Raw genomic sequence first — 21,755 nt, forward strand, 5'->3', positions numbered from 1 at the left:
TGGCGGCCGGGACTCCTACAGTATATGCACTGTTAGGCGAATAATAAATTAATCTATGTAGAGTTTACTAAGAGATCCGGTTCGATCCTCAGCGTCGGAGCGAAATTTTTTCCGTTAATAACAAATGCTAACCACCACAGATAATTCTGTAGGACCAAACAATTAATCTCAACATAGTTTCTTATTGTTGTATTTGCATTTAGCATTGTTACATTTATTCATATGCTTCTTTATTTGAGAACTGTTACTAATGTCTTATTCTCTTTTTCCCCACCAAACAAACACTGACATTTTAAAATATTGTACAGGCCAACCACTACTGAGTTCGTAGATGTCAACATAATTGTAGCGATAGCAGCGACCTCATCTCCAATCAGTAATAAGTTGGTGGGCCTATACAATAAAACATAGATAAATAAAAATAAATATTTACTAACATTGACATTCGTTTTCATACGTACAGATTAATTTTGGTCCTACAGAATATATCTGTTGTTGTAACAGTGATTATTAGAGGAGAAAAAAATTGGCTGCGGCGCCGGGGATTGAACCCGGGTTCTTGGTTCTACGTACCAAGAGCTCTAACCAATAAGCTACGCCGAAGTTCTCTCCACAGCACCGGATCGAATCCCTCTCCAATAGTGTTTTTCCCTTTGTGGCCTGACTCCAAGTTCGACATACAGTATATGTTGACATATATTAAGTCAACCTCCATTATACAATGAGCGCACTCAATTGAGTGATTTGGTGGCCGGGATTGTACAGTAATATGCACTGTTGGGCGAAAAATCTACGTAAAGTTTAATTTTTGGTCGTAGAGAATATATCTGTTATGGTAACAATGATTATCAATTGAGTGCGCAATTGCCTAACCGAAACAGTTAAAAAGATATAATGGGTCCAGCAGAGTAAACGGCCCGGAATGTTTTAGAAAATACAATCTTGAAGATGCAACGTCTAATTAGTTCCTAAACGTCGACGAGTCTAAACATCAAGAGAGTTGGTAATCGCTAATTATGTTTAATAACTAATCACCATTAAGTCTAAACTTTGAATTAATATTACTGACTCATCATTGTATCTCGCACTTGTGATTGTTATCTACCTTCAGAGATTGTCATCTTGCACTACTCTTTATACATTCATGGAGGGATCATGAACCAATATTAGACACTCAGTGGTAGCGGGACATCGTGTTCATCTGGCTAACATGTTGTAAGGTCACCAATTGAGACAACATATGATAATCACAAGGGAGACCCATCAAGCCCCTGTGGTGAAGAAAGAAATCCTTACTTCAAAACCGGGTGTGCTAGTCTTGTCTTTAGTATAGAGAGACGCTACTAACCAAACTACAACGAAGAATAGGCATATTTTTCCTCTAATAATTTCAGAAGGTGTAATCAGTGAAAAATTAGTTTGAATTCCAAGCAGCTCAACACCCCACGTGGAACAAATTAATCATCCATAAACCAGACTGCTAGGCAATAAAGTTACAGCAAATTCATCAATTCCTTCATTACTCCTAACACTTTAATTTGGGGGTCAAAATTCCTGCTTATGACTCTTTCGTACTTTAAAGCATTTCTTATGCTAAGTTACAGATTTTCCATTTTCTTATGCGGTAGGCAAGAGTTGATGGGGAAAGTCTTAGAAAGATGGCAAAAGGAGGAGAGGGTGTAGAAGAAGGAGATTGAGGGTAAAAAGAGTGAGGGGGTTGACGCAAATGGAAGTCAGACCGCTAACTATCACGAATCTAATTTTCTCCCACCGAAGTTGAGATCAGAGGACAAAGTTATGGCTTAATGTGAAGAGAGAACTTTATTTAGGAACCCGCATACTTGTTTTTCCTCCCTTCTCTGTATTCTGCAGTTGTTGTTGTGTAATTTGGTGGCATGTCAAGAGAAAATGTGTTTAAAGAGTTTCCAACGGAATATATTTCTTTAAAAATACAGCGTGACCCACGAAAGCCCATCGGGTTATGAAGTTTCATTTCTAAGATCATACTAAGAATCACTATTAACACGTTCTTCTTAAGGTATATTGCAGACTTGTCAATTGGAGCATTGTTGGTGTGCTTTTATAAACACTTTATTGACATGATGGTAGCATTTTACTTAACGATATCTTCAGAAATTATTCAGCGTCGAACTTCAACGTAGGCAAGAAATGGCCGACAGATTTTACTTGGGGCCCTCTGTCAGGGATAGGGTTATTTTAGTACCGTAAATCTACGAAAATTACTTCTCTCGCAAAGGAAGTCAGGTTAAAGATTTTGTCGTCCTTTAAATCAATCAACCTCAACAGGATTTAAAATCGCGAAACTCGGATCGATTGCATAGTCCGGTGACCTAGAGGACGACTATGAGTGTTGACTTAATGCAGGCATGTCAATTGATGCCCACAGGAGCAAGCGCGCGCTTTAGAGCCCAGGAGAGCCTGAGCGCTTTACAGAGGAAAGGAAAGAGACAAACGAAAGGGGTGGTATATGCCGTTTGGTCGAGCTACATTCAGGGATGGCCAGCACTGATTCAATAGATAAAGGGAATAGAACTTATTAAAACTGTATCCATGTTAATTTTTAGATTTGCCTGAGAAGTATAAGTGCATTATAAGAATGTAAGTTTTAATTTTAATGCTCATTTTTCACAAGTTTGATTTTTTTATTCAAAAGAAATATTTTCTCAACTTTTCGTATAGAAAAGTGAAATTTTCAGGTATAGGCCTATTTATTTAGTAGCCTTACAGAATGTTTTCGTAAATCTAATATACCATATATACGTATTACTGAAGATAGTGTATTGAAAATTTTGAAAATATTCGCATGGAAATTGTTTGTAAGGAAATGAATTAACAAAGCAACTACTGTTACATCATAAGCAAAAGATGCGTGCCCATGTGTTGTAGAAATGTCAGCTCTATAGCTTCAGCAGATTTCGAGGAAATAATTTAACATTCTGATGATAGGAAGTTGTTCACAAATATCACCTTAAAAGCATAATGCGATAAGAGTTTTGTTATGTAATATTAGTTACACCTAAAACAGATACAGTACCTAGGTAACTTTGCTTTGTACTGTAATATTGTTTTGAATAGTTTATTGATTACTTTTGTAAGGCTAAAGATACCATCAATATTATTTGCAACTTATCATGTCATACTCAATCTCTTTCTTTGGAATACCACTTTCTTTAAGAATGATATGTTTCATCCACTTAATACAGTATAATATTATACTATTATGGAATTTAAGTGAATATTCCTTCTTAACTCTCTATTATATTATTAAGATTTAAAACACAAGTGCAATATTAAGAAATCAGTGTTAGTACTTTTGTTTTACAGACAGTATAGATAATATTAAACAGAAAGAAGCCATATAAAAATAACCACATAAAATCTCACGTTCCGTTTGAAGTTTGTGCACCACTGTTTTCTTAATCCAACAGGTTGCTTATTCATATACACAACCCTTCCTCTTTCCATACTTAGCGCTTGCTGCCCGCGTACGACGTCAAGGTCAGAAAAATGCGCTTGCTTTGACATCACTGACTTAATGCATGGTGGTGAATGACTGGTTATACATTTACTTGTTTATATTCCAACAGTTTTAAATACACTCTGTATAATTAATTTAAAAAGAGAAATACGCGTATAAGGAAAGAGTTAAATTATAGCGCTTCCAGGACAAATGAAGCAGTGAAAAATGTTCAAGTATATATAGTGCTTACATTTTATCTTTCCACACTCGCGGATGTAGAGTGGAAGCAGTAGTGCCCAGCGCACCTACACACATGTGAGTGTGGAAAAATAAAATGTATGCAGTGTATTTGATCCTTGCAAAATGGTCCTTGATATCTTGTCCTGTTAGAATCGTCGATAAAGTATTTCGATCCAGACTGAATGGTCCATGACTTGAAAATAATCATAGGTGAAATAACAGGGTCATTGTAAAAATCGCTTTTGAGAAAAATTGTGTCGGAATTGTAAAATATTTTTAAGATGAAAAGTTTTATATTCGGCAATAACTAATCTTACGTTAGGGGGTTGTATATTAATAAAATTAGAGATTTTATAATGTATGACATCTAAGATCGGCTATCTTTATAATAACATCGTTAATGGGCTATCGCTCTTAGGATACATCGGGCTAATTTGAATAACGGGGAAATTATGTCATTCATATCATTTCTCAAAAACATGAAAATATTTAATACATGATATGAAAAGTAATAAAAAGTAACACAACAATTAAGGAGCTGGGTGAAATAACCTGATCACGTTTCCTGCATTCATTATCTATCGCCTTGTCGAGTAGTGGCGCATTCTGTTTGATAGTTTTTGTATCATTTTATATCTTTAAGTTGACGTGCGGGGAATTTTCAATATACTTTCACGGGCCATTTGCATACAGTATTCAGCACACTTAGATTTAAATATACTGTACATTGATTTGTTTCGTTATTTTAGTTGGTTAGATATTATAAAAAAAAGGTCACTCGAAAGCAGTGGAGTAAAGAGAGGATTGAACAAGCCCTTAAAGTGGTGGCTGATAATGTGCTGTCCGTTTTAGGAGCTGCACAACTATTTCGGATTTTATACATAGGGGAAAGTTGGGTAGTATCGGACATCGGGTAATATCGGACAGTGAGTTTCTTTCATGTACCACACGATGATAGTACCTGATTGACATGGTTACGTTTCTGTGATGTCGCATACAGAAACGAAACCATGTCATTCAGGTACTACATTTGGTGGTAGATGAAAGAAATGCACTGTCCGATATTACCCGATGTCCGATACTACCCAACTCTCCCCTAAGTTTATATAGTGAAGTGCAACCAAAATAAAAAGGAAATAAAGCGGCGAAAATGTTATCGCTAGTAGTTCTGTTGGATTCTTCTCTATATTTAATAGCGATATGGAAAATTCACTGGCCCAAAGAGATTAATACCTCAAAGCCAGAGTTTTTTATGTAGGCCTAATTTCAAAAGAATTGTGTGAAGCAGCATATTCCTATAAAACTAAAAATGTGATATCGAAACACCCTCTTTATGGTCTCAAAATGAAACAACTGGTAATGATTGGTACTTAGCCTTTTGTAAGAGGAACAATTTGTGTTCCAGAAAACCGAATATATTTCCAAGACTAGAGTTTTCGATAGCTATAAGAGTGAACTGATTGCTTTATTCTATATTTTCTATTCAATGTGACGTGATATGAAGAATTTAGCTTAAAAGAACAGATAGGTACAGTGCTTGTTTTGTTGTAGTATTGAATTGAATTTACGGGAGGGCACTACGGCCCAGCACTGCGACCTGTTAGTCTGTTGCGCTAACCTTAAGCCAGGCGCATTCCCAAACCCACACCGGCTGACTACACTAAGGTTCGCTGCGTACCCAGACGTGGAGCAGACAACCTCCCTCGTCCCTAGGCCAATCCCCTCGGTACGCAGCCAGCTGGCAATCGGGGAATGCTATAGAAATGGAGAAATGGTGACGGAATGATGTAAATCCCTAATGTGGGGGAAAACAGAAGAACCCCAAGAAAAACCCCAACTGCGACCTTGTCCGTCACAAGTGCCACTATGGATTTTTCAATGAAAAATCCCAGAACTGACCTGAACTCGAACTCGGGCCGCCTGCGTAAAGGTCAGAGGTCTGACCACTCAACTACCGCAGGGGTTTTTGTTGTAGGAAGTCCATTAACGTTCATTTTTGGTGTTATTAAAATTATCCCTGAAGATATCTAGCCTAATTTGCCTCGCAAATATTAATCTTGTTGTAATTTATGTGGTAAATTGGATAATGACATTATACCTTTATATTTGAACATGCTGTTTTAGTAATTTGGACAAATATTCCTTATGAATATAAGTTTCCTCTTATTCGTTAAATGGAAGAAAAATTATTATTTTTGGAGCAATTGGCCAAAATATTTGTTATATGCATATTCCCTCTTAAATGTTTTTTCGCCTCGGACCAACAGGGGGCCTTGGGGTAAGTTGCCGAAGCAGGAATGGTATATGGATTTCTGTTGGCTGTAGGGACCGGTCGTCAGGGAGTCATGTGGTTGGGTTGGTGCGCGTAGGGGATCTATGGCACGCAACTCATTCCATATCGAGGGTAAGCGCAATAGATCTCAACAGGTCGCAGTGCTGGGCCACCCGTTCCCCCCATCACTTAAATTCCATTCCATTCCCTCTTAAATGTTGGTCTGTAATTACTCGTACTCCTAAATATTTTACAAGGAACTGCTCATCTAAGGGCACTTGCATTTTTCATAAAATTAAGCGGTCGGGATCATGACAAATGTATGCTGAAGTTTGTAGAATGAGTCCAGAGTATGCTTTTCCTCTTTTTTTGTGGCAATTAAACATCTTATATACAGTGTAATCTTGTTATTTTTGTCAACTGTCTCGTAATGTGATATGAACTATCATTTTGCCTCCCTTTCGTAGAAAGCCATACTTTCACCACCCCTTAAAAATCCATCGCCTTCGGCCGGATTTCAACGAATTATTAGCACAGTCTACTATATACAGTCACGAAGCTTGGGATGATTTTTTGCAATAGTTGCTAGCCGCTTGGAGCGCTGTGAGTACTAGGAACAATAGACTGTGTCACTGCCATCGTGATCTAATGCAGGCCATAAGGCAGACCATGTGACTCGCTTAACCCGATCACGAAGGGCGGCGTATCAACCATATAAATTATTGGAATACATAAATAGTAACATATATTTCTCTAAAACAATGATTAGGAGACACTTCAGACACGATTCCTTGCGAGTTAAGGTGTAATATTATTTTTGGTGTAAAAATTACGTTGTTCGTATGTGTAATACCTGCCTTTATTTCCATTAAATATTGCGAAATTCTTGTACATTCATTTATGCACGATTCAATAATTTTCAGTTGCACCGCACGAATATTTAGATATGTTGAAATTATAGGTTATGTTTACTGTACCAGTTGCCCCTTTCTGTCTAATTTTAGTGGTCTCCAATGCCCTGCCACTACATAATATGTATGTTATGTCATATGGAAATTATAGGTTATGTTTACTATATTTAACTTATATTCCTATATTCGCAATTATACATTATAATTCAACATGTCATGTATGACACCCGTCACATTCTATTTGTCTGTATTTTAATACTACAATTGAGTACTGAATTATTGTATTTATCTACTACCTAAGAGACGAAGTAACACAATCGTACGTACACTAATTTCATAGGAGTGGTATGGTAAATTTTCTGTCTACATTAAGGAAGGTAGATGTGCTAAATTAAAATCACAATATAAATTCGTTTTTATTGAACCTCAAAATAGCTTCCATTCTAAACTTAAAATGTTGATGCGAACAAATTATGTTAACACGTAAAATTCTCTTCACATTAAAATAACACAGTTTTGTAATTATTTCTGCAACATATTATACAACAAGATGTAAACGGAACCTATGGACACATTACACTAAATAAAACTTAGCAATGATACGCAATAAAGTTATAATATAATATTTCACTGAGCTACATACACTGAAGTAGAAAACCCGAACATACATTGCGGCCTGGTGTAGATCGAAAAGGCATTGACTGTGCCGTATTTCGCTTTGTTGTGAAAAGTTGTGTAAACTGTGAAATGTTCGTTATCGGATGTAATAACTGTAAATGGCTAAAATACAATAATCTGAATAATAATATGGGACAAGGAGAAGTTTGTGGTACTATAAATATTGTAAGAAAAAGAGGTCAGAGTTATCCTTCTTCCGAAAGATCCAGGGAGATGAGTTTATAAAATATAATATATACTTTATGAAAATAATATATAAAACTTATGTATTTCACATTTCAATGGTGGAACGAAGATGTTAATTTTTTCATAACAATACGATATCGAAAGTACAATACATTTTATCGTCTGCTGGGGAAAGGGTCTGTGATGAGGCGATAGTAGAGATCCTGGTGGTTAGCAACTATCTATGGATGCATATTTCAACTGTCTATGTATGGGTATTTAGTAAGTATTGAGCTTTGTGACTGTATATACTAGACTGTGCTATTAGTAGCTTGCGTTTCATTAGACCTCAGAAAACGACTTCATATAGATTACATTAATTTTGTGAAATATTCATATTTACTTTATCTGCAGAAATTTCTGTTTTTATTTCCTTGACTAAATGTCTCTGAAAATTAGACCTGTTCACTCTAAAAGCACTTTAAGAGGAAGTAAAGGAATACATCTGTGTTAAACCCACGTCGTATATTTTGTGCATCCTGTACAAAGCTAGCAGATATATGTATTTTCCCTTATTTCCCCTGTGTAATCCATTCGTCCAGATTTCTTAACCCAATTAAGTTCTTTTCATTAGTTTTCTTTGGTTATTTTTTCCCCTTTATTAGACCTCTTCCTCTTTTAACTCTAAATTCTCTGTTTCTACAACCCCATTTTTCCCCCTTCTTAAAGATGCTTTTATTTAATTACGGTTGTGCGGGTCCCCCTCCCCCTGCCCCCTAGCGGGATCCAATGCCTTAATTTCCTTCATCATAACCCTGGCAGCCTTCTATTAGAAGCCACGCTACACAGCTCCGGATTTCTCTTTGTGCCGGCCTGCCGGCCTTACTAAAAACCGTCGTGACCAGACCAGTGATCACAGCAAAGCAAACCCAGTGCCGACACGAATTAGTTCTGCGTGGACAACTCCTGACTCACTCAGATTCATTTCGAGAAAATGCACCTGAAATTTAAAACGAACTCACTTCTCGTTAGACCCATACAACAAACCGAATTATCGTGTCCCTTATTGCTTGTGATACAATCACGGCGTAGCAAACCAGCTCACGGTGACTTAAACCTATGTCAGCATTGACCCTTTAGTTTGTACTGCTGCGACTGCGAAATTTTGTTTTACATCATAACTTCGATAGTAAAGTAAACAATGTTAAAAGAATTACTGAAACAGTAAAGTTAGGCCCGTAACACACTTGAAGAGTTTTCGCTAGCGAGAAAGTTCAAAGATTAATAACACGGATTCAAATGGACATCCACACACTGGAAGAGATTCTCGTTCGAGGCAAAAACTTCGCGCGAGTTTCTCGCTGGAATCGGTAGCTCAGCGAATTTTCTTGATACATTTATCAAAGATGTTTGACATTTATACTCTTTATGACGATTGAATGTAGAAAAAGATATCACAGGTGGCGATGAATTGTATTGTTTTTATTTGAAAATGAGAAAAGATGGCTGATAATTGCAGTCAGAAACTTATCGGACTAGTACGATGTGTCACCCGTAGGCCTATTTACAGTATATGATACACGGGATGAAAATTATAAAAACACGAAACTTAAAGAAGAAATCTGGAGACAAATATCAGATTAGCTGAAAATAAATAGGGCTATATTTTATTTTAATGAGATTTAATAGTATTAATTAAACATTTGAAATAATGTATCTATATGTGTTAATAGTTTACATAATTTTAATCAGAACTTAGCAAAGAATCCTCTATCATATCATGAATGACAAAAAACTGTGGTCTATTCAACCTGAAATAACGCCTAAACGTATCATCATTCAAATCGAAACCAGTGTCCAAAACTTGCCCTTATTTTCGTAAGACACAATGTGATTTTCAGATATTTCTGGCTTTAATTTTAGTCCTACTTTTTCTTTTCATTAACAAAATATGTTCATGTAACTCCATTTCCTCATCATCTGAACACTCAGTTTCAACATAGCGTTCGTACGTAATTTGTAAAGTACGACAATATACTTGCAGGTTATATATTTAAGTACGACAATATACGTAAATACGTAACCTATAATATTTTCCCCAACGAGTGATTACTATAATCAGAAAAATGCTTTCTGCTTGAAGGCAGTGCATAGATGATCATAGCGAGGTGTGATCTGTGATAGTGAGAACTCGCCAAGTGTGTGGAGGAAGGCTCTTCGCCTCTTTCTCGCAACACATTTCTAGCTAGCGAAAACTCTTCAAATGTGTTACGGGCCTTATATGTGTACTTGATTCGATTTTATGGGGTATAAATATTATAACAAAGACTAATGTGCTGATATATGATCGTGTAAAAAGAAAGTACCTTGGAATGGGGTGACATTGATCGATTTTATTTGATAATATTAAATTGTGTCAGAACTGTACAGTTAATTTCAGATATAAAATGAGCATTGGAAAGAGCATACTTCAAAATATGATATTGAAAAATATTATCTTTCGGAGATAATGAATTCCATGTAAAATAAAATATAAATAAGGCGATCAAACTTATACTACGAATGGAGCGACCTTGATACTCGTGTTGAAAATGCAGCAGGAGACATGTAGAGCTGCTAGGTAAATCAATCTCGCCTCAGTTTAAATTTTACAAAGCGGTTTTATTTATTTTTAATGATTTGGGTTGTGGGGTGAGTTTGATCTGCTATATATTCTAGTTTATACTTTTAAGTGACTACAAAAATTAAAATAATGGTACATATATTTTGGTGAAGCATGGAGTACAAAGCATTAATTACTACCTAGTTATTTATAGCGACTATTTCGTTTATATGACGTCATTCCATTTTCGACCAATGAAGTGTAATGAAATTTTGAATTCCAACCAATCACAGTCAGACTTTGCGATAATTTCTGCAGCTAGATTTATCGCTATCAATTTATCGCATGGTCCTTCTTTTGTTTAGTCGTTGTCGCCAACTGTTTCCCCGTAAATTGATGCGTCTACACAGTTAAACTTTTCTTTCAACTTTAAAGCAATGAATGCAAGATTGATATTTAATATCAATTAATATATTTACGCAGTGAAGACCACGTTCAAAACGGCGCAGCATGTAGACACAAAATCTTTATGCATCTTAATTGAACGTACATTTTAAATTTGATTCTTTCAATATTCTTCCCAGATTGCACGCATACGCGATTGGAATATTGAACTGTGTAGATGCAGCTTTAGTTCCTTTACACACTATAGTGAGAATGCGTTTTTCGAGCTATAAAAATGCTTTCGTGTAGCACTCATTGTAAGTAACGGTCGAAACAAGGCACAGCTGACATTGGTCCTGCTTCCACAGGTAGGCCTAACGTAACCTATAAAATTGTAGCCTATAACATTTGTATTGAAATTAAACAATTAATAGACGTTCAAATTTATGTAACATCACCGCATGTCAAAATCAAAGACCTTGCATAGTTATAATGTCTTTGATCAAACTGCCTTTCGTATGGCGTAATAAAATTCGTGTTTTAATTAGGCCTATCTATACAGAGATGACTTCACTGTGTAGCAACATGTCTCGCTGTGAATACATAAGCATTGGTATATAGCTGTCACCACTGTTACTGTTAAATTAAATTATGATTTCAGCAGATAATGAAAATGTATTTGTTATAATAATAAGAGAAAAGTGCAGTACATGTAATTAACATTGTTAAACCTGTATTTCGCTTTTCGCAATTGGCATTACTTAATAATAACATCGAATTTCTTTATTGCAATAATCGATATTCATCTACGAGTATTTCAACTTCAAATGTCTGAATAGGTTAAGTATTCGTTAATATACAATTATTAACATTTTGCTTCGCTCGTGGATTTATCGGGAGATCTCAGACCTCTCGTGACATTACTACAGATAAATATCAAAGAAAAATCTTTTAGCATATGGCATAACATACTTAAAAACTATTTTTGAACAGAAAAATATAATAGTTTGTAATAAATTATATAGTTTTAACATGTGAAAGAAATAAATTGTAGGCTATATTCCAAAAAATATATAATTTCCAATATCAACTACTAAAGTTGTTTGAAGTGAATTTTAAATCTCGAATACATCCACTTTATGTGAAAATGTAAACGAAACATACTCTTTGTCATTTGTGGTAGTTTCGACAAAATAGCTAGCATAGGCTATGGAAAAATTGTAGGCTACAGTAGATATTTCTTGAAATGTTCCAGCATCCATTCACCCATGGGGAATATGGTTATAGCGAAAGCCCTTAATGCAGCAAGGCTTTTCACCATGGTGCATCCTGTGGGCTATTTTCTTTCCATGTATTGCATATGTGTTGGGACTTGTATACAATATATGCCGGAACAGGTATACCATCAGCTAAACCACAAATCATTATTGTTATAGCTCTTTTAGAATGGTTTGAAATGTACTCTAGATATTTAGTCTAGTGCCGCGGGATTTTAAATCACATCTTTAGTGTGCCACATGTTGTAAAAGGTTGAAAAACGCTAGCGAAGAAATGCAGCACGGTAAAGCTATGTATACACTTGTGGATTTTTTACCAGTAAATAGATTGATGGTAAATTATCATAACTAATGAGCAGGCAACGTATTTTCATTCCCAAACAAGTTAGGAAAGTTATCGGTTATATATATCCTGGAGTTTCAGGGTTCAAACTCTAATCTCAAATGCTTACGTCAGGACGCTACGACTGGTAAAAACCTAGTTCGGTACGTAATAATAATGGAGCATGACAACGGTAAGTGGGATTCCTACTAAATTGAAATGGTCTTTCCAGCTACTTTTTAACCATATAAACGCACTAACATTGCGAAACTAGCGATCTACAAAGTATTAGTGCTACATATTACAGAAAATATAATTAGATCGATGATAATACTGAACTAGTATATATAATATATATTATAGAACATAATGGTAAACATACACTTTACTGTATATTCTCTAATAAGTATAATATATACAATTAATTCATTTAACAAAATCAGCTCCGTCACGGTAAACAGAAATACCGTATATATATATATATATATATATATATATATATATATATATATATATATATACGGTATATATATATATATATATATATATATATATAGAGAGAGAGAGAGAGAGAGATATGATATTCATATCTTTTATCACAACTGTCAGTATAAATTTGTTTAAGCTAAGAAAATGTTCTTCCTACGTCACAAGACGTTACAGGGACATAATTATAATAACAAAAATCAATATTTTTTTTTATTTTAGTAGGTTATTTTACGACGCTTTATCAACATCTTAGGTTATTTATCATCTGAATAAGATGAAGGTAAAAATTCCGGTGAAATGAGTCCGGAGTCCAACACCGAAAGTTACCCAGCATTTGCTTACATTGGGTTGAGGGAAAACCGCGGAAAAAAACTCAACTAGGGCCACCTGGTTTCGCGGCCAGACGCGCTAACCGTTACTCCATAGGTGTGGACCAAATTAACAAAATTTACATTTTACATAACATGTACAAAATACAGATCAAAATGAAATATAATACAACATACATTGATAAATGAAAGTAATATTAACATAAAATGAATGAAAATGCAACTTACTCAGTATTAGAATCAGATCACAATGTAGTCGTAATTTGCTGTTTTACATATATAATATTGACGATGGAGCGCCTGTATTGTCTATTCATACCTGCTTACAATTCTACTCTGCTTATGCATCCACGTTACGTGATATATATAGCTTACCATAAGAAACTACTCGATTTTTGGGAACAAAAATGCGCTGCTTGCTAATGACTCAGACTCGATGTGATATATATATTTTTTTACTTAGTGCTTGGGATGATTTAACATAGTACGACGCAATATTCCTATCGTTTTCTGCATAGATGAGAAATTTTTTGTGAACTTTATTGAAAAGGAAATGACATTACCGGGATGAAAGGTTCCTGAAAACAATTTAATAACTGTGAAGATGACGATAACTGTTGTTTCGGAATAGTAATATACGTTACAAGAGCGGTATGTTGACGTTTTCATGGTCGAGGAAAAGATTGAAAAAGCGAAACGTAGTTGAGCTTTTTTAATTTCCGAGAACATGAAAACAAACATACCGCTCGTGTATCGTACATTATTTTGTGCGAATATCGTTTATTACATACCTGAAAGACGAATTTCTAATTAGTTGCAATGAAATCTCCATGTTGGTTTCTGTTTAATGACGGCAACTTCGGAAAACCAAAATATCTTTCTTCAACACTGTTGCTATAAAATGTTTTCTGTGTTTACTATACTCCAGCAGGGCGTGATATACGTCTGTTTCCCCCCCCCCCAGTCTATAAATGCGAACTTAAAACAAACGGTAAGGTTATGTAATGATTTATTTTTCATTTTAATATTTTAACAATATTATTTATATAACATACTGCAGTAATAACATCCGCATCTGGAATCTTGTTGATTTTTTCACGGCTTCCTTAATGTTACTTGTATCAGGAATGCAATAAGTTTCGTGGAGTAGTAGACTTTACTTAATTTTTGCAAATATTTAAAAACAATAATTAACATTGCAATTTAGGTGAAATTGCAGTGGTAAGTTTCCAATTTATAATTATTACTATGTTAAACGTCTCTAAAAATAATATGTTAAAAGCCTAAAGCAGTAAAATGAATGTCGCGCTTAAGCGGTAAGAAGAGGGAAATTGTTATGTGTGTTACGTTGGGAATACTGAATGTGGTATTTCACACTTACCGCGTATTGGTTCTGTGCGGAAAACAAGCAAATACGCACGATCTCGCACAAACTCATTTTAAACATATCAGTCTGTTACACAGTAGTTAACTGTGTACTGTATGTAGAGATAACTGTCGTTCCAGAAACAGGACATGAATCTCATTTTGTCCCTAGCATCGACATGGCTTGCGGGTGAGACACGTGTGCCTGAGTTTTGCGTGGGATGTGAGTTCATATTTATCGACACTTTGTCAAAACTGAAACTACCCAACTTGCAGACAAGCGCAACAGCAAGCGAGTGGTGTAACAATTGATGACAGAAGACACGAGGCATCTCATCAGGCTCTGCGTTGCGTGAAGGCAGTGTACGCTCGTCACTCAGCCGTTGTGACATCCACTGGTTTTGCGTGCAATACATGCCAGACTCTGTACAAGAGTACGCATTTTGCACATTATTCATGTTATATGAAAAAGGTGTTCCGTTAGCCGAAAGGTTGAAGCGTTTCCTTTCCACTTCGGAGACACGGCTTCCAATCTCGGATAAAACCCCTGCGGTGGCAGAGTGCTCAGACCTTCAGCCTGTTAGGCAGATGGTCCGGGTTCGAGTCCCGGTTAGACCCGGGATTTTTCATTGACTATTACACTTTTACTACATCATACTACTTTTGACCAATAAAACGGTACGAAATGACCTATTTCAACCAATCATGGCTGCTTATCGCACAATTTTATCGCGTCCCTAGCATTTGTTTCTTTGTTTGCCAACATTTCAAACTGCGCTGGTCTGGACGTCAAAAAAAAAAAAAAAAACAGAAAATTACAAACCACTCCAGTCGATGCACAGCAGTTTCAAATATGACTCTCATTGGCATTCAAGAACAAGAATTAATAAAGATCACTGGTCATACCTATGCATCTTCCCTGAAATCCTATTTACAAATAAATGAAGAGCACCATTCGGAAATCCTGAATAAGATGAGGAATACACCATGTAGGCCTACATCGAGTTCCACTTCTTTTACGCACACGTCCAATATAACATCAACTGAACTACCAACCACTAAAACATTCGAATTTGAAAATTGTACATTCAATAATTATTCCTTTTAAAATTATTCAGGTTTATTTTTCATGTCATCGTCGTTAATTAAAACTTTTCTAACACTTGTACATATTATTTAGGTAATGTTATAGCTTCTTCTATATGATACTATGAATAGTCACATATCAGAGATTGTTTAATATTAAGATTTATTGAAAATCATCTGTCAAGTGACGTTGATTACTGGGATTCGGATAATTGAAGTGGAATGCAACTGTTTTAATAAAAATGAAACTGAATCAACAAAGCCTTCTTGACTAGTAACGCTGCCATCGTGATCTAGATCGAGAAGGCATTGCTGGTAATCGTCTACAGAGTTCAATGAAGATTCCATAGTTGGCACAACTGATAGCAAGATAACAGCTAATCATAACACATTACTGCCATCTAGCATGCATCTAGCGTAATATTTGTAATGTTGAGATGGTACAATAATACATTTGAAGACAGTTGTATTTTCGTAAGTCAATTAATATTTTATTGTATTGGAGTACTTCGTTACTTCTAATCTTTATATACTTTCTTCTAATGGTGTAATAGTCAATTAAATCCCACTCGAGTTTTGATTTTCTGTAGATAAATCAAAACCTCTAGTGAGATTACTGTTGAAAAATCAACAGTGACATTTGTGGCTGACAAGGACGCAGTTTGGGTTTTTCTCGGGGTTCTCCCGTTTCCCCATATTAGGCTTCTGCATCATTCCGTGAACATTTTTCAATTTTGTCATCATTCCATAGGGGAACACGGGTTAATTTGGTTATAGTGGGGTAATTACTGTATAACTTACAATTTATTAAATAAAACTTTACCTAATCTTGTAACAGATTCCAATTTAATATATATTGTCTATTTCACAATTGCCTGTCATGGAGTGTTAAAAATTTGTGTTGATCAAACTGATTTTTCCTGGTAAAAAAAACTGATTTTTATTTATCAGTGTATAAAATGATACATCACATTCAAAGCAGTATTGTTGGGGAACCAACTGTGATACAGTAACCAAATTCATGCATGTGTACATTACACAAGTTTAGAACATGTTTTTAATAAATGTAGTAATATATCAATAGTTTGTTACTAAATTACAATTTACAAACGTGGAGTAATTTAGGTATAATTATAGGCTAATTGGTAACTAACTTAATTTTCGTTCCAGATTGTGCCATGTAGGCTACACAAATTATGTTTTGGTCAAAGACAAATAAATATCCGAAGTGTTTTCTGTCCCTGATTATAATGGGAGACATTTTAAATTTACAAAATAAGCCTATCAAGTATTGGCTGAAATATTTTTATCTAGTTTTGATCTAATTAAAATTTTAAATGTCTATCTAATCTCTGAATTCTGTTCTAGGATACATATACTAACATAAATGTTTCGGATAATTTGATTTTATAGACTTTAAAGCTTGTTTTACTTCAATAATACATATGTCCAATTTTTCCCATCTATGGGACAAATTGAGTTTATTTAAACTTAGGGTTATTATTATGATAAGAAGAGCCCAGCACACTTGAGAAATGGAATGGGGGAGACTCGGCTAATTCCGCAATATTAATAAGTAAATCTATCATTTTTATCAAAATGTTTATTGAAAAATATTGTCAAGGTATGTAGACATGGACGAAACCTTTCATTACCAAATGAGATAGAGAGACCTATTAAAATGCAAATATATTTAATTGTACATACATTAAAGTTTAAAAAGAACAACTAGGGTAATTCCGCAACAGTGCGGATAAATCCGCAATAGGACTTGGCTAATTCCGCAGTAGTAAATAATTATGAAATACATTATGAAAATAACATAAAAGGAACAATTTATATGTAACAATGCTCACTTTCTTCACAGCTGTGTTGCAAAACACGAAAAACAGCCAACTTTCGATGTTTCACTGTATTGCCGACAGAGATGTCGACCAATATCCTTGATTTTTTTCTATAGCACTGCAGAGGACATGCCTCCTGTTGACAGCCTCTCAAAACTTACGTTCACGCTATTGTAAAGCCGCAGTAAAATCATATATGCACTACTGCGGAATTACCCTACTGTGGAATTAGCCGAGTTTTCCCTACAATCATTTTAGAAGGTCACAGTACTAACATATGAAAAATGACTGGAAAATTGTATCATGGTAACAGGCTATGTGTCTCTAAACTTAAAAAGACTTTTTATATACCCAAATTACATCAACCCACCCTAGCATTTCCCGAACGCCGACTTGCGATGCACGGACGGGGCTGACTTAGGGACGAGTGGGGTCGCCTGTTCGAAACCTGGGTACGCAGCGAACCTTGGTGTAGTCAGCCGGTGTTGGTTTGGGAATGCGCAATGAGGATTAGCGTAATAGTTCTTGAAAAGTCTTAGTGCTGGGTCGTAATGTCACTTCCAGAAATTCCATTCAATTCCATTACAACCTCGCATAAACTAAGTAAAATATGAGTTCCCAGGGCTTCAACTGGTAACTATGCCTGGATATGTAAAGATACTAAACATGAGATTATCTGTATACTGTTATTTACCAGCGCTGATAAATCTACCTTTAACTTTACGGAGACCCTTGAAAGTTATCAGTTCAATTAAATTTGTAAAAGTTACGGAACTCACTGTTAAGTAACGAATATCAGAAACAGTGAATCAGTATCTTACCGGGAAAATATTGTAGAATGTAGAATGACTTATTTTCGCTTGCGGAGTTAAGGCCATGAGGTCTTCTCTTACACTCCTCCATCTTTAATCAATGAAGTAGTGACATAATACATGCTTAAAAAATAAATATTTACGATACACTAAAGATTCTAGTATTGCAATAGCCTTGAGCTAAATTTTAACTACTAGTATATGTATACTTAATTAGACACGTTTAACAGATCACCGTCAAGCATAAATTAGAGCCTTTGATTAAAATTTCTGCTGTCTCGCGTCCTAGTAATTAATACCTTAGTTGCGTACTAGGTGGCGTTTGAGGCGATGAGCTTACCACTTATCTCTCTGTCTCTGCCGACAAGTAAATGTAACTAAATATCTCGTAGGTACTGAAGCTTCAGTCAGATGTACCTACGGAACGATAGATGAAATACATACATATGCTATGTTTAACAGATAAAATCTAAACGAAAAGTGCTGTAATAACTTAATTCATGAACTAATATTATTCCATTCAAGAAGATTGCTCCAAACAGCTTCACTCCTCAAACTATAGGAAACATCGTACAGAAGTTCTCAAAAAACAATCATTCCAGTCATGGTGTCAGCTCCCACATAAAGGCAAAGGTGTTTATGCATATGAAGAATGCCCCAAAGCCAACTCCTGGATCTCTTCTAAAAAGTTTCTTTCGTCCTCGGAATACATCAATGTCATCAAGATGGCTTGCAAGGTCACAGCAGTGAGATCTGTGCCTGGCAGAATCTTCAGTACTACCCGGCTGCAGCGAGACTGAAACACTTGGCCACGTACTGGGGTTCTGTAAGAAGGGAGAGCTACTGCGTAACAACAGACACCATCGTGCCAGTACAGCAATTGCCAACCTGCTAAGAAGCAGAGGATGAATAGTACATGAGGAGATTCATTGTGTGTCTGAAGATGATTCTCATAGAAGAGTCGATATAATTCCCATCAGTAGAAGAACCTAGAAAGTGATGGTGTTAGACCTACGATTTGCTTTGAGCAAGACACGAATCAGGCACTCAGATAAATAATGACAAGCGAACTAAATATGTACCTTGTCTTCCATGCCTCAGTGAAAAATGTGGCATTTCGCTTTACAACTGAGATGTTACAGGCTTACCATTTGGAGCGAGGGGTTGTTTACCAAAATTTACATATAATATCCTTAAATCTTTTAAAATTCCCTGTTATGAGGTTCAGAAGATTGTGATGGAAATTCTGAAGGCCTCTCTTCAAATTCTACACTATCATTTATATGTTAACACATACATTTTTGTTTTAATGTACAAATCGAATAATTATTATTTTACTTGTTTCATTTCTCTTTATCCTTTTATGTTTGTTAGCCTAATTTCTGATCCCAGTGGTCAACCTCGCTTGAGGACGGATTATTTTAAATAAATCTTAGTAGTATGCATTAAAAGAATTATAATGAAGTTGGGTTAGCTAGTGAGTTAAATGATGAAAATTAATTTCATAAACTATGCTCAATATAAAATTTATCGATATAATTGGAATAATATGTGTTAAGTAAGAATAACAGTAATGCGCAAATGTTAGTTTTATTATAAAAAGCAAATATTAAACAGCAAATAATCTAGTAAGCAAGGATTTATGTAATTTTGATCAAAATGAAGTAATTGTACGACTCCCCTTTATTTAACTCGAAAGCGAGTTTCAATTTCTATATTCCAAGAATTAATTTTTCTAGTTCTTTTTGATACTGATTAGAGTTAAAGCCTGAGTTCTTTTCACAAATTGATGTAATGTTCTTATCTACATTTTGGCTTGTGCGAAATTGCCGACACATGAAACATGTAATAAATACTCTTTAACTGCAGCTCCATTTAGTACGGCGTGTTGTATGGGTACATTACCGATGGAGGCTCACATAGTCCACTGAACAGATGAATTAGCTACCTCCAAATTTAAGCATGGTGAAAAATGGCCGGTAAATTTTGCATCGAGTCTTATGTATGTCAGAAACAGGGTTTTCCTACGTCCGTAAATGTACGACACAGAACTCCCAGCTTCATTCTCCTTCCGAAAGAACCCATATTAATTATTTCCTTCTGGTTTAAATCTGCGAATCTCAGATTCACAGGCAAACAAGGTCGCCGGTAATTAATAGACCACCGAATGCGACATATAAAATGCACAGATTTGCGATTTACACATTAATGTTCTTTGGTCGAACTCTTAATGACAAATTGTTTCTTTTTTAAGTTATACGTTTGATTAAACGTACTATGAAAATTGCTCCTGAAGTTTGTATAGAATATTCTACAGGCACTAGAATTTTGATATTTCATAAATGGAGATGTTACATCGTTTGCAAGTTCTTTCTTATTTGAATGAACTGTATTTTGTTCTGAGGCATTGTCTGTAACAAGAAGTTAGCTACAAAATCTTGAATTTGAGATACAGAGCATCAAAACATTTTAGCTTTGCGCAGAAGGACATTCAAATGTTTCTAGAGAGCGCTGTGTTTGCTGGAGGAAAATATTTTGTCTGAAGGGAGATTTTTTATTAAGGATTTAATATACTGTACTCTGTAAATGATAAAACGGCGTAACGTACGTTAAGTTCTTGTTCCACAAAACGTCTCAATTCTGTCATTTCCCTTGTTATTTTGTACTAATTCTAAAATGTAGATTTTAGTAGATTGAAATGTAGCCTAATTGTTACTAATATGTTTGTAGTATATTGAAATTGAAGAATTTTTTCTTAGATGTTAGCATTAGTAGGTAGTCAATCACCTTCATGACTTTTCTTCGTCTGCACACACACACACACACACACACATACATACATACATACATACATACATACATACATACATACATACATACATACATACATACATACATACATTTTAAAAAGTAAATAATACATTTTATTAACATTTTTGGTGCTTCAGCCATGTGCTTAAACACAAACTTTGCTATGTTTCGGGTCTACTTAGTGGCTTCATCTTCATAAGTGCGTCATTCATCATCTATAGAGTTCCGTATCTCTCAAGTTGGATCGACTACAGAGAGTTAGCCCAGATCGTTACCGAAACAACGAACCCAATTGATTAGAAAGTGTTTCGAAGTTATGTTACATATGTCAGAAAATGAAGCCATTAAGTATTTTCTAAACTTAAGAAGAAGTACTTCAAAATATAGATAGCCTAAAAATGTAAATATATACATCTTGATTACACAACTTTTAACACTATATCACACGGAATATGTATTATATGTTTTTCTCGTGTTAAATTTTACCGTATCTGGTTGACCACCAACCAGTTCTGAAGATGGCCCGTAACAGGCTGAAACATGTTAACCAGGTACGGTAAAATTTAACACGAGAAAGGCATATAATACATATCTCGTGAACAGTTTAAAATTCGTATTTTAAAAAGAAATATTACAAAACACGAGTAAAACATAGAAAAACTTATCAAAATCTTACGTTTTATACAA

General features: G+C 35.1%; 1 protein-coding gene across 3 annotated transcripts in view; it reads left to right on the plus strand.

The window, feature by feature from the left end:
- The window catches only part of LOC138703195 (chondroadherin-like), a 438,940-nt gene that overhangs the window by 406,945 nt on the left and 10,240 nt on the right, over nucleotides 1-21,755 (plus strand). The gene's annotated exons all lie outside the window — the stretch shown is intronic.

This window comes from Periplaneta americana, chromosome 7, assembly GCF_040183065.1.
Source record: "Periplaneta americana isolate PAMFEO1 chromosome 7, P.americana_PAMFEO1_priV1, whole genome shotgun sequence".
NCBI classification, from domain to species: domain Eukaryota; kingdom Metazoa; phylum Arthropoda; class Insecta; order Blattodea; family Blattidae; genus Periplaneta; species Periplaneta americana.